The sequence below is a fragment of the Emydura macquarii genome, unplaced genomic scaffold (assembly GCF_026122565.2).
Source record: "Emydura macquarii macquarii isolate MOO-44397 ecotype Brisbane River unplaced genomic scaffold, CSIRO-AGI_Emac_v2 contig_3603, whole genome shotgun sequence".
Lineage (NCBI taxonomy): Eukaryota > Metazoa > Chordata > Testudines > Chelidae > Emydura > Emydura macquarii.
Genome location: NW_027133740.1, coordinates 8,088,194 through 8,103,629, shown reverse-complemented (window position 1 = coordinate 8,103,629; position 15,436 = coordinate 8,088,194). Strand labels below are relative to the sequence as shown.

At 39.8% G+C, this 15,436-nt stretch overlaps 1 protein-coding gene across 1 annotated transcript in view; it reads left to right on the top strand.

Annotated features, from left to right (window-relative positions):
* Positions 1 to 15,436, top strand: part of PRKCI (protein kinase C iota) — a 47,772-nt gene that overhangs the window by 932 nt on the left and 31,404 nt on the right. The gene's annotated exons all lie outside the window — the stretch shown is intronic.

The following is a 15,436-nucleotide window of genomic DNA, read 5'->3' as shown; positions in this document are numbered from 1 at the left end:
CTTTTTTTTGGATGTTCTTGGCAGGCTGGGCGGGGAGTGTTGATTCTGTCCATGCTTTTGCAACAATGTTCTGGTCGGTTTTTCAACGCTAAGTTTCTGTTCCTTCGCTTATGCAATACATCTGTCAACAGTGCTAAACTGCGCTTCAGCACTGGTAGCTAAGTATTCCTTCTAAGCATCCGTAAAACACCAAAACTTGCCCGCAACAATGTTTTTCAGAAATGGTTCTTAAGCACTCTTTTGAACTCAGTTTTTTAACCAGCAGGGCTTGTGCTCCAGGGAACTTGGGGGCGGGGGTAGAGGGTGTCAGATTTCATGAAGCTGCTTGTAGGAAGAGGCACTCGGGAGAGGCAGAGAGATGAACCCATGCTGGCTCCAGATCATCAGCTTTGGTCATCGCAGTGGCTTTACTCTCAAATGTGAATTTACCTGGGATAATGCTTTCCCTTTTGCCTCTCCCCTCCCAAATACTCTAATGCATTTTACAACAGCTGACAACTGTTCCATATTGAGCACATTCTAAGTCATTTACTTGAAGTATTTTTAGAAAGATTTGAATTTTTTATTTTTTGTACTAGAGTAGTGTGTTTCGGTCCCAACAGAGATTGTGACTCTCTTGTGCTAAACAGTGAGCAGATATCTAGGAAGAGACAGCCCCTGCCCCATAGAAATCACAATCCAAATAGACAAAACATTGGTGACAGTTCATTTCAGATTGAGGTACACATGGAGAGGCCATATTTCTTGAGCTGGATGGAGGTATAGCAGCAAATTGATTAAGCCTACAGTGCTTTCCATTCAATAATAGTGAATATTTTAGCCATGTCTGCAGTTACATAACTTGTAAGGAAAATTAAAAAGCCATGTGCAGATTGAGCACCATAAACCTTTTCAGCATTTGATAGTTGTCATTCCATTTAATTTCTGACCTATAATGTGTCAGGGAATTTATTTCTCTGCTTCTTTTGACCAAGGTCTGTATGAATTAAGCCAATTGGTGTGATGATTTGAATTGGCATTGCTAGCAATGAAATTCTTCCCTTTTCTTTTTAATGTCTCAACCTGTGTTGACTCTTTATCTGAATGGTGGTAATGCAGTCAGTAGTTCATTACTAAACCTGGAACTAAAATGACTCATTCAGGGAGTTGGTTAATGATCCTGTTATAAACAAACTGTCTTACTGGAATGCCTTAAGTCTGGTCTGCACTGCTGCCAGTGGTCGACATACTGTAGCTTGCATATCTCCCATTGATTTACTTATGTTGCTGTACTGTGGCCTCTTCACTGTGCTGCGTTGATGGGAGATGCCGTCTGGTTGACACAGCCTTACTCTTTTTGAGGAGGTGGATTAATCATGTCAACCAGAGAGCAGTTCTGGGATTGATTTTGAGTGGGCCTTCACAGCCCACTCAATCGATCCCGCAGCATCAATCCCCACTGAGCCAGCAGTGTAGACATACCCGAAGTCATGATTTGTATCAAGGTCTTGCATCTTGACAAGTAGGTTTCTCCCCTTTTCCCCCCATGGGAAATCCTGTTTTGCTTTTCCGTTTACCACAACTGAAATACTTTCAGCTACCCTTCAGGTTGGCAGACTTTCACGTTGCACCATTGAGAGGCAATTGTTAGAGTGCAAGATGTTACATGCACCTACTCCAGGCCCCTTTGAAACTCTCTGTGTGGCAACATACTGGCACTGCTGAAGAAAGCTAGCTCAAGATAAAACAGAGCTTTTACTCAAACGCTTACTCGCTAGAGTTGTCGTAGTTAGAGCATAAAATAAATTTGTAAGAGAGGGAGGGGCAAGAAATACAACTGTTCCTAATAGGACTTGGTGGCTATGTAAGGAACCTTAGCCATATTCCAGTTGACTTACTATAACACTTCTGACATGGTACTTGCACAGTGTGATGTTCATGAGGAATTCAGCAACAACAGATTAGAAGAGCATATAAACTAGGTGTTGGACAGCTGAAGCAGTACACTCACTGTGCCAGCACCCATAGATCTAAGCACTTGAGCTCTTGTGCATTTTTACCATTTTGTGTTTGGAAGTTTCTGTGATGGGGCCCGTACTTAACTGGTATTATACAATAGGTAATCAGTGCTGTAAAATAATAAAGCTGATAAATATGATCTCAGTACTGAAGAGGTAGAGGAATGATTCATCAGTGGCATGGTTTAAAACAGCTAGCAATAGGTCATACAGTAATTATGCTATTGTATGCAATGTTGAATCCTGTAGATGGATCGCTGTTAAGGATTATGCCTCAGGACTTTCCATTATCCATCAAGGTTAAGATGAGACCGCAGGAAGTGCAGAGTAGTACTACCTTTAATGATTGGCATAGATGGTCTGTCAGAAAACTCTTCACTTATTTTTCAACAGCATAAACTCTAATTTAGAGCAGTTTCAGAGCACAGTTAGATGGCAGGGTAAAGATGCTTGGGCCCCTTCAACGGTAGAACTTATACCCATTTAGGTTCCAGGAGATCTGGTAGTCTGTGTTTATAATAGATCATGAAGATCTCCTAAGTGAATGCATAACAAAATAAACTGAATTTTTGTGGTAGTGTCAAGACTAATTAATCATTAAATATACTGGGGATATTGGAGGACCACAGAGCATTAAGTAGTCTTGTCTCAAGAACAACAAGCAAGAAATTATTTGTATCACGATCTGCCCTTAGTGGTGTGTGTTAACTTGCCTTTTCTTTTTTGCATTAATATAGCAGCATGAGTAGAAAAGGGAAATAAGTTTAATATGACTGATGAGCCAAAACATAATGCAGCAGATACACAACAAATGAATTTCAGTATCTTCAGTTCAGAACTCTTTTCTGGATTTTAGTGGTATTGAGCAGATTTTACTAATTCACTTGCTTATAAAGTTAATGGAGCAGAAAGTCTTTTTTCCGCTGTCTTGACCGACTTTTTTAATTGGAGTAGTCTGTCACGTATGGTCTTCGGTAAAGGAACATCTTAAGGGAAGTAAAGCTTTTACATTTTCTTTCGATGAACAGGTATCAGTGCTGTACAATACTCCACTGTAAAAATTAACCTAGGTAGGAGGATGACTGAGTTTTCAGGCATGTTTAGCAATTAAATCTAAATGTGCAGGAATGGGTGATCTCCAGATCTTGAAACATCCATTATGGGAAAGGTCACTTTAAATCATGCTTTGAACTGAAGAGTTTTGATTTAGTACTGGATGAGAATATTAAAATAGCAGACTCATTTAGGGAGTCTTATATTGTGTGACTTTCTGAGTGATGTAATTAGACCACAAAAGCATGAATGCTTGACAGCGAGCATGATAAATGTATGGAGGAGTTGGGTTTTTTTTCTGAAGCATCTAGATGTAAGATGTTAAAGAATTTAATCTCTGTCCCCACTGTGCATAGTAGTTAATCTTAGACTTCCATGGGAGACCAGAAGTGTAATAAACAATGTGATAAACAGCGAGAGTCCTGTCGCACCTTAGACTTTCTGCCCATGAAAGCTTATGTCCAAATAAATTTGTTAGTCTTTAAGGTGCCACAGGACTCCCGCTGTTTTGCTAAAAACAGACTAACACGGCTATCCCTCTGGAACTCATCAATGTGAGAAATGTGTCTGTTTGATTACCTTTAACAGATAAAATTGATTTTTTTAATTGAAGGGTGATTTTTTTTAAAGATAATGAATAAAAGTCATTTGATCTCAATTGAAAAGAGGAAGGGCAGCAACAAGGTCCACAGCATGTCTTTTAAGATACTATAACAGATCAGTCTGTTTTGAGTCTTTACGCTCTGAACTCAGGGAAAGACAATAGTGATAAACACAGTCTTGCTGTAACTCATGATTTACTAACAGTTGAAGAGGCTGCTCATGTGAAATGTTTTTTCTTCCAGGTTTGGAGTAGGCCTCTTTTATTTACTGAAAGAGGATCCTGTTCATCTTAAATATTTACAAAGAGAGTTTTTAAATATTTGTTTTAAATGCAAGGTATTCAGGGCAGGGTCTCCCTTACTATATTATTATTGTAATATATTATTATATATAGTGTACAATGAGGCCCTGATTTGGGTTTATGGATGATACTGAAATTTAAATAATAAACTCTGAAAAATGGGGCTTTTATAGTGGATCCTTAATGGTGGTGCAAATAATAGAAAGGTAGGGCTGGAAGGGACATTGAGAAGTCAAGTCCAACCTCCTGTGTTGTGGCAGGACCAAGTAAACCTAGACCATCCCTGACAGGTGTTTGCCCAACTTGTTTTTAACCGTTCCCAAGAATGGGGACTCTACGACCTACCTTGGAAGCCTATTCCAGAGTTTAACTACCCTTAAAATTAGAAAGTTTTTCCTAATATCTAACCTAAGTCTCCCTTGCTGCAGTTCAAGCCCATTACTTTCTTGTCCTATCTTCAGTGGACATGGAGAACAACTGATCAACATCCTCTTTATAGCAACCCTTAACACACTGGAAGAATGTTTACAGGTCCCTTCTCAGTCGTCTTTTCTCAAGACTAAACAGGCCCAGTTTTTTTAACCTTTCCTCATAAGGCAGGTTTATCGTTTTTGTTGTTCTCCTCTGGGCTCTTTCCAGTTTGTGAACATTTTTCCTAAATTGTGGTACCCAGAACCGGATACAGTACTCGAATGGAGGCCTCACCAGTGCTCAGTAGAGTGGGGTAATTGCATACAACATTCCTATTAATACATTCCCAACATCATATTAGCCTTTTTTCCAGCTGTATCACGTTGATGATGCATATTCAGTTTGTGGTCCACTATAAGCCTTAGATCCTTTTCTGCAGTACTACCACCTAGACAGTTATTCCCCATTTTGTAGTTGTGCATTTGATTTTTTTTCCTTCCTAAGCAGGGTGGATTGATTTATATCCAGGCGATTTAAATCGTTGATTTAAATCATGATTTAAATCACCAAGATAAAATCATTGAGTTCAATCAAGTTTCTCACTGATACATCTTCATATATTTCTTAAACAATGGTGCAAATCTGATCACTAAAGATGTTAATTTACAACTCAATACAGCCTTTTACAACATCTAGGAGAGTATACTGTAATTTTTTAAATAACTTGATTTTTATTAATTTAGAATTTAGTATATAATACTCATTACCTATGTCAAGCTGCAGATGCAGCAGCAGAACATTACAAATGGTAACAACTAAATCACACACACACACACACAATAGCACTTATATTTTATTAAACTAAATCATAAATGGTTCACATTGTTTCACTCAGTCTCCTGAGTTGCCGGCTGACGGCTGTCCTTAAACTTTTTTTAATTTTCAAATTTTATTAACTAATAGACAAGTCATCACGACACTAAACATACGCTGTCCTTAAAACTTCTACAACTAGCTCTCATCTTCCCCACTCCCACTGTCATTTTTATTCATAGGCTGAAACAGAAATACGAGTTTTCCTGCTTTTTCAACTCCCAGTCAATTTCTTAGGTTTGAGTGAATGATACCAAATGATGAAAATACTCTGTGCCTGCAGAGGAAGCTACTGCTTTGAAAAGTTGGCTTAGCAACTGAAGGAACTCTGTTTCAAGGTGTCTGACTAATGATTTTCACCAATTCAGGGGAATGACTTTGTTCAAAACACCATCCGTAAACATGTACTGTTTAAATGTTTCCGTTTCATCCCTGAAATTTATTATGACTGGCATAACCAAGGAGCGATTTTGAGATGCCTATACCTTAGCATGATATGTTCTTGACAAATCCATGCTGACTATTCCTTATACCTGTTGTCCTTCAGATGCTTACCAATTGACTGTTCAATAATTTGCTCCATTATCTTTTCAGGTATTGAAGTTTGGTTGACTGGTCTGTAATTCCCCAGGTCCTCCTTGTTCCCCCTTTTAAAGATAGATACTGTAAGTTTGGAGAAAGGCAATCTTCTGGGACATCTCCATCCTCCAGGAGTTCTCAAAGATAATTGCTAATGGCTCCGAGACTGCTTCAGAGCTAGCTCCTTAAGTACCTTAGGGTGAATTTCATCAGGTTCTGCTGAGTAAATCTAAGTCTAAATATTCTTTAACTTGTTCTTTCCCTATTTTGTCTTGCATTCCTTCCCCCTGGTTGTCAATATTGTGTTGAGAAACTGGTCATCATTAATCTTTTTTAATGAAGACAAGCAAAATAAGCATTAAGCACCTCCGCTTTCTATCAGTTATTAGCTCTTCTTCCCTGCTAAGTCTGATATACACTTTCTTTCATCTTTCTCTTGCTTCTAATGAATTTAAAGAACCTCTTCTGATTGGGTAACTCATAACTTTTGTGTAACTCGTTTTTTGGCTTGGCCTTTCTGATTTTGTCCCTATATACTTGTGCTGTTCTTCTGTACTCCTCTCCAATTTTACCAATTTTTCTACTTTTTTATAGGATTCTTTTTTGATTTTCACATCATTAAATAGTTCCTAACGGAGCCTACTTTAATCAGGTCTTTATTTACAGGTTTCATATTCAATAGCACCACCATTGTTCAAAGATAAGGACATGGTATTCTAAAATACCTTTCCTTTTACATCTTAAGGAGTCCAAAAGGGGTGTTGAGTATCGATGTTTTTTACACTGTGGATTTATCTTCACTAGAGAAAAAGATGTTCTTAACTACAGTTAGTTAAACTCAAGTTACTTGCACAAGATAAGATCTTAGTGAAGACAAGGCAGTTTGTAGTTTTCACTAGAATTTTACCTTGTATTCTTATCTCAATTTGACACATCTTTTTCTGGTGAAGACAAGGCATGTGTGGTGGTGAGTTTGAGACCGGGAGAATCTTATCTGCTGTGAAGTCATGTAGCTATCTACAGAGGAAGGAACAACTCTTCTTACAGGCATACTAGAAATGACAGGATGATCTCCATTGTTATCCAGAACTTGGACTTCCTTGGATTTATTTTTCCCATGTGTATTGGCCATCTGAAGTTATTGTTTTCCTCTTACCTTATATTTGGTTTTGGATTTTGATATTTTAATTTGTGTGTGTACGGTGGGGAGAGAGACATCTTTCTATTAGCTTTTTTTAGGCCATGTCTATACCAGAGAGCTTACAGAGGCACAGGTGTACCTCTGCAGCTATTTCGCTGTAAGATCTCTTGTGTAGCTGCTCTATGCTGACTAGAGAGAGCTGTCTTGTCAATGTAATTAAACCACCCCTGGTGGTAGCTATGTTGGCGGGAGATGCTCTACTGCCAACACAGCACTGTCCCCACCAACACGTCTGTTGGTGTAACTTATGTCGCCCGGGTATTTGTTCACACCACTGAGCGACAGAAGTTATACCAGCAAAAGTGGTGGTGTAGATATAGCCTTAGAGTCTAGAATTAACTTCGAGATTTTTAAACTACTCTTTTTTTCCTTTCAGTAGTATCCTTGTCTTAATCTCTTACAGTTCTGTCTGTCAGAAGGTACTCCAAATCTCTCCTCAAGGTGCAAAATGGCAGCCCTATCAAACTTACAAATATTTAGAGGGACTCGGTCAGTTTGAATTTAGTCATTTTAAAAAAGTTCTACACTGTCCTGAATCATCCTCCAAATTTTAGTCACTTGACTATCACTTTCCTGTTTTAATGTTTTTCTCCCCTCTTGTGGTCTGAAAGACCTACATATAAAGACGGCGACTCTGTGTAACCAGTTTAAATTTTTCTCCTATATAGTCAGTGTCCTCTTAAATGCATAATTATTTTTTGCTAATCTTTTAGTTTCAATACATAAAAACGGCCATACTGGGTCAGACTAATGGTCCATCTAGCCCAGTATCCTGTCTTCCAACAGTGGCCAATGCCAGGTGCTTCAAAGGGAATGAATAGATCAGGTAATCAAGTGATCCCTCCCATCTGCTATTCCCAACCTATGGCAAACAGCAATCTCCACCTATCCATTATAGCCATTAATGGATCTATCCTACATGAAATTATCTAGTTCTTTTTTTAACCCTGTTGTAGTCTTGGCCTTAACAACATCCTCTAGCAAGGAGTTCCACAGATTGACTGTGTAGTGTTTGAAGAAATACTTCCTTTTGTTCATATTAAACCTGTTACCTATTAATTTCATTGGATGACCTATAGTTCTTGTATTATGAGAAGTAGTAAATAACACTTATTTACTTTTTCCATGCCAGTCATTTTATAGACATCTGTCATATTCCCCCTTAGTCATCTCTTTTCTAAACTGAAAAGTCCCAGTCTTATTAATCTCTCTTCAGGTGGAAGCCATACCCCTAATCCATTTAGATGCCCTTTTCCAATTTCAATATATCTTTTTTGAGATGGGGCGACCAGGTCTGCATGCAGTATTCAAGATGTAGGCATACCAGGGATTTATAAAGAGGCAACATATTTTCTGTCTTATTATCTATCCCTTTCCTAATGATTCCCAACATTCTGTTGGCTTTTTTGACTGGTGCCGCACATTGAGTGGATGTTCTCAGAGAACTACCCACATTGACGCCAAGATCTTTCTTGAGTGGTAACAGCTAATTTAGACCCCATCATTTTATATATAAAGTGGGATTGTTTTCCAGTGTGCATTTACTTTGCATTTATCAACATGTTGCCCAGTCACCTAGTTTTGTGAGATCCCTTTGTAATTCTTAGCTAAGTTCAAAGCAGACTGCGATCTTGAGTAGTTTGTATCATCTGCATATTTTGCCGCCTCACTGTTTACCCTTTCTCCAGATCATTTATGAATATGTTGAACAGTATGAGTCACAGTACAGACCCCTGGGGGCACCACTATTTACCTCTTTCCATTCTGAAAACTGACCATTTATTCCTAATCTTTGTTTCCTATCTTTTAATCAGTTACTGATCCAGGAGAGGGCCTTCCCTCTTATCACATGACCATTTTGCTTAATAAGAAGAGCCTTTGGTGAACCTCGTCAAAGGCTTTCTGAAAATCTAAGTACACTATATTCACTGGCTCACCCTTGTCCACATGTTTGTTGACCCCCTCCAAGAATTCTAGTAGATTGGTGAGGCATGATTTCCCTTTACGAAAACCATATTGACTCTTCCCCCAACAAATCAGATTTATATACGTGTCTGATAATTCTGTTCTTTACTATAGTTTCAACTAGTTTGCCTGGTACTGAAGTTAGGCTTACCGGCCTGTAATTGCTGGGATCGCCTCTGGAACCTCTTTTTAAAAATTGACATCACATTAGCTATTCGGCAGTCATCTGGTACAGAAGCTGATTTAAATGATAGGTTACGTGCCACAATTAGTTCTGTAATTTCATATTTGAGTTCCTTCAGAACTCTTGGGTGGATATCATCTGGTTCTGGTGACTTATTATTGTTTAACTTATCAATTTGTTCCAAAACCTCCTCAAATGACCCCTCAATCTGGGATATTTCCTCAGATTTGTCACCTAAAAAGAAGGGTTCAAGTTTGAGAATCTCCCTCACATTCTCACCCATGAAGACTGATGCAAAGAATACATTTAGTTTCTCTGCTATATATAGCCTTATCTTCCTTGAGTGCTCCTTTGTCCGGTGGCCTCACTGGTGATTTAGCAGGCTTCCTGCTTCTGATGTACTTTTGCTGTTACTTTCTGAGTCTTTTGCTAGCTGTACTTCAAATTCTTTTTGGCCTTCTTAATTACATTTTCACACTTCACTTTCCAGAATTTATGCTCCTTTCTGTTTTCCTCAGTAGGATTTAGCTTCCACTTCTTAAAGGATGCCTTTTTGCCTCTGCTTCTTTTACTTTGTTGTTTAGCCATGGCAGCACTTTTTCTGGTCCTCTTACTATGTTCCTTAATTTGGGGTATACATTTAAATTGAGCCCCTATTATGGTGTCCTTAAAAGGTTTCCATGCAGCTTGCAGGGATTTCACTTTTGGCACTTGCATCTTTTAATTTCTGTTTAACTAACTTCCTCATTTCTATGTAGTTCCCCTTTCTGAAATAAAATACTCTATATTTTAGTAAGGAGCATCTCCATTAATAGATCCTGCCCTACAGGGTATCTGTCTGAACCATGTGCTGCTCCGCATCTGTCAGCTTTCCCCCAGCCCTTAGTTTAAAAACTGCTCTGTGACCTTTTTAATTTTATGTGCCAGCAATCCAGTTCCATTTTACTTTAGGTAGAGCCCATTCTTCCTATGTAGGCTCCCCCTTTCTCAAAAGGATCCCGAGTTCCTAATAAATCTAGACCCCTCCTCCCTATACCATTGTGTCATCCACTCACTGAGACCCTGCAATTCTACCTGTTTAACTGGCCCGGCACGTGAAACTGGAATCATTTCAAAGAATGCTACCAAGGAAGTCCTGGACTTCAATCTCTTATCTAGCAGCTTAAATTGGCCTCCATGACCTCTCTCCTTTCCTTCGCTATGTCATTGATACCTACATGTACCACAATCACCAATTTTTCTCCAGCAGTACACATACATCTGTCTAGATGTCTTGAGAGATCCGCAACCTTCCTACCTGGCTGGCAAGTCACTATGTGGTGCTCCCGGTCTTCACAAACCCAGCTGTTTCTAATGATCGAGTCCCCTATTACTACTTGTCTTTTCCTAGTAACTGGAATTCCCTACCCTGGAGAGGTATCCTCAGTTTGAGAAGATACCATAACATCATCTGGAGGAGGGTTCCAACTATGGGATCATTTCCCTCTGCTCCAGTTTGATGTTCTCCTTCCCTAAGACTTTCCTTCTCCTCAACAGTAGAGAGGCTGTCATACCGAGGTGGGACTGTTGTACTGTGTCCCAGAAAATTTCAACTATGTACCTCTCTGTCTCCCTTAGCATCTCCATTTTAGTCACCCTGGTCTCCAAAGCCTGTATGTGGTCTCTGAGGGCCAGGAGCTCCTTGCACCTAATGTACACATATGCTACCTGTCCATAGGGCAGGTAATCATACATGTTGCATTTAGTGCAATAAACTGGATATCCCCCATTCTGTTGCTGGACTTCTGCCTGCATTCTCTTTTTACTCCTGCAGCTCTTTTTTTTTTTTTTTTTTATTTGTGGGGTGGGGGGATGTTACTGTCTTTGGTTTATAGAATGTTAAGGAAGTGTATCTACCTCCCCCTTTAAACTCCCTTGCAAAACTCTGCTGGTAGTGGCCCTGGCCGCTTAGAAGTGGGCGCTTTAAACACTGGTTCTCCCTGAATAGCCCTGACCCCTGGTTAAAAGTTGATGAGTGCTAAATAGTTATCTACTGTTGTAAGAAACACTTCTGAAATAAATGAGATTTTTTTCCCCCACCCTTCTAGGTGTCCCTTATATTCTCTGCTGATATACTGTTTCCCACCCTAGGGCCTTTATATAGCAAGGTGGTGTGGTGGAGTAGCTACAGCAGGAAGACCTGGGTTCTTACTCTGCCAATGACTTGCTGTTCAACTTTTGGGCAAGTCACCCTCCATCTACCTCACTTTCTCAGTCTTTACAATGATGGGTAAATATGTCCATTTAAAGTGTTTTGAGATACTCCAGTGAAAAGAACATTATAATTGCAAATAATTGAAAAATCTTTTGTAGAAGCTCCCTTTTCTTTTCTGAGCATAATGCAGATACCTTTTCAGACATAAGGAAGTGTTCTTTTCTTAAGAAATCTAAATGCCGTGTAAATTATCTTGAAAAACACAGGTTGATATTTCTTGTCCTCCGTCTAAGCTCTCCTGTGAGAAGGAAATACGAGTTCACACCTCCATGGGAAACTTGAAACTGTTCCTTTATTTTGAGATCTGGAAAGATAAAGCATTCTATTTCCCCTTACAATGTAAATCTTTGTATCCTGTTTCTATCATAACCACTCTTGATCTAATCAAAATTTGAATACTGTGCTGAGTACCTTTGGCTGAAAAACCTGAACATGCGAAAAATAACTTTTTTCTCCTAGTAATGAAATGCACGCTAGTCTTCTGCAACAGTGTGAGATCAACAGAAATATATCACTGATACTTCAAGTGATCAGACTTGCTATAGGAACTCCCATAACTGAATGAGTTGTTGTGGTTAAAAGCTGGTTTCAACCCACCAGAAAAACATGTTAGATGCTGCTTTATTCTACCAAAAAAAAAAAAAAAACCCAAGCTTGAAAGTTCGCTTTTTGGGATGCTGGGAAATACAGAGCAGCTAAAATGTCCTTTGAGGTAGGAATTGTGTTCCAAAATATGTTTTATAGCTGGCTAGCGTTCACATTCTGTAGAAAATTGAGTAACTTGGAAAATGTGCCCAATTCTAAAGCGCCTAGTCTACAAGTCCTGCGTTTAAAAGGTAGATTTTTTTTTTTCCAAAATTGATTATCAACATTTACTTCGCTGAACAAGATAGCTGAAGGACTTAATCCCCAACATGTTCAGTATATTTTAAATTTGTGGACATCTTGTTGCAAGTGCTTTTCTCTGTTTAATGTAATCTACAATTACATTTGTCTGGTTTTTTTTTAATTCTTAACTTCTAATTATTTAACTGCATCAAGCACTTTTTCAAATGGAATGTCTCCCCTTTTGTTCTAATAATCCCTTTCTGCTTTTCCTGCTTGGTTGTTTCTCTAATATCTTATGTTTGGAGTCTCATCTAAACTTCTCTTCTCACTGAACAACATCTCAGTGAATCTTGGCACTGCTTTAATATTATAAAAATCTACCCTCTTCTTACTATCTCCATAACTTAAAACATTAGCCAACTTTTTCTGTGGTCTTTCCACCTCTTGCCTCTTCTCTCTAGTCTATCCAAAATGCTGCAGCTGACGTCCTCTGCTATACTTAGTGCTGGAGTCCCTTTAGCTTCTTGTCTGTTGGGGTTGAAATGAGTCAAAGGTTGGTGTGCAGAACTTATCACTTCCTTACTGCCCCTTCCATTTCTACAGAATTTAATCTTCCATTTAAAAAAGGAAACTTTAGATTTCATAGTCTTTATATCTGCAACAAACTTTTCGAATGTAAATCAATTAAATGCTCCAAATCTTTAACACAGAACTAACAGGTGCTCCTTGGTGCCTCATGCCCTCCAGAATGTGGAGAGCTGCTAAAATTTAAACTTCTGAAAACCGGGAAATGCAGATTTGAAGTATATGCCAGCTTTGCAACAAAATTTAACTCTACCCTTTGAAGCTGGCGATTGCTTCTGGAAGTGGCTCAATGAAGTTGCTGCTATAATAATTACACATGAGGGACTTGAGACGGTATCATTGTTTACATTACAGATTAGAATTGTAGCATTTATAGTATTTGCTTGCTCTCTAGCTGCACTCACTTTTAGGTGTAACTGTCATTAATGGTGGTGGCAGAATTAGTTGGAGCAGGCTGGAAGATTTGTCATTGATGAGAAGTGCACTTGTTCCTTGAGGGCTCAACTATGCCTCACTTTAGCAGTGAGATCTGTATTTTGTCAGTAGTGGTTCACAGCAGTAGTCTTGTCATGGGGAGTGTCAGCAGTGTGGGTAGCATACATGACTTTGGTCTCTGGAACTTAGCTTGGGGTAGGTATGCCCAATGTCTTGGAAGCAATCCTCAGGACCATGATGAAGGGGTGAAATGCTTAGCAAGTCTGTGGTGGTTTGACGAATAGGCTCAGTATTTGATTTTAGAGTAGGTATAGGAAACTCTTGTTTGCTATGCCTGATCTAAACCCAGAGTTTTGCCTTATCAAAGAAGGTGTTAGACTCTGGAAATAGAGCACTGTAGGACAGCTCTGTTCTGTCTGTAAGGGAGAGTGCTACTATGTGGTGATGGCATACTGGGACAATATTGCTCTGTTTCATGGTTACAGGTTTAAGATACTCCCATTCTGGGAGGGCACAAGCCACCACTTGGCAACTATAACCGCATTAATATTTTTTGGGCATTAACTTCCTTGGGATTTTTAGAAATTATTTCTCAACATCCAAATATACTTCAATCTAACTCTCACTTTCCACTGCGTTTGGCTTCTTGGCAATGACTACTAGGAGCACAGAATGCATTGGTTTCATGTTAATCCCTTAACTGACCCAGTATTATCTTCTCTTTAGTCTCTCTGCTTGAGTAGACCAGTTGAGTTCTCTCTACTCAGCCCTCCTCCCTATACAGAGGCAGGAGCTGACATGGGACCCATAGTTTGAGGAATTGCTGAGAGGATGCTGGGACGTATGAAGTCAGTGGGAATGCTTTTTGAAGTGGTGGACAGGTATAAGGGGCATGGATGTGGGATATTTGGGGGCAGAGCAGAAGCCCCCAGGATCCCCACTGCACCATCTGACCCCCTTCCTCTTCTCCTTGCACTCTTCTACACTATTTCTTACCTTCCCTTTCTCCATAGAAGCAGCACTGTTGGGAAGGGGAAGCCTGGTGTCCCTTTCCACCATCTTTATGCTGCCTCCAGAAATAGAGACGTTCTGGGTGCTTTCCTCTCATTGGGTAACAGTGGAGTGAAGGGGACCTTTGGAGCCACTTCTCTTGGCTGGTGGAGCAGCGGGGAGAGGAATTGTGAGGGAATAGAGGGTATTTGTGAGGGAGAGGAGAGGCGCAGCACCACAGATGTACCACTTCCCTTCCTTCCCCAAATGTATCTGTGGATGGGAAGGGCACCCAACTTCCCCTGTTTATAGTTCTGCACTTTTCAGCTTCCAGAGAGCCAAGATACCTTTTTGATAACAGTTTTCCATTCATCATGGGATCATAAGAGAATCTACAGTTTTGGAAACCCAAAGCTCTAGTAATCAAACTGGATTTTGAAAACCGTGTTTGAATCATCCCTTACATGGAGGGTCATTGTTTAGGGCTGTGCTGGCCCCTCAGTACAGTGCCAGAGCACAGCCCTACGGGGCAAAAGGGTGGAGCCCCCAGCCTTCACTGATCCAACACAGCCTCTCTCACATTTCGTCCTCCGTCCCGTGCCCCCTCCCATATTCTCTAGCTCTGCACTAAAAAGGCTATACACATTGTTATGAGCAGTTCATATTAGGAGGTCTGTGTGCGAGGGAACCCTTTGACCAAATGACCCAGTGACTTTCTTTCCTTTGGTCACACTCAGTCGCATTGTTCAGGAAATTTTCAAGGAGCAGCATTGTTGTTCTAATCTATTACAAGAGTCATTCATCTTACCCATTTTTAATCAACGCTTATTTCCTTGATAGTGCTTCTAAAATAAAATCTGTCTGCTTGGGGATTTTAAAATAGTGTACTTGAACCAGAAAACTTGGGCTTGGGGCAAAACTTCCAAAAATAGCCACAGAGGAATGCAGGCAGGAAAACGGACACACGCTTTCTCTGAAAAATGTCAAGAGTAGGACTCAGACTGGCAGTGCATGGATGGTAGTTGAGGTTCAGTGACCACAGCATGTCACTTTGAGCCACCTAGCTTCTGTAATAAAACTGCCCGCAAATCCACTGGTTTGCACAGAACCTAGTCTTGCTGCATATGCTTATTTCAGTTCATTTGGTTCATCAGTTTAGATCATCTTGACCTGAATT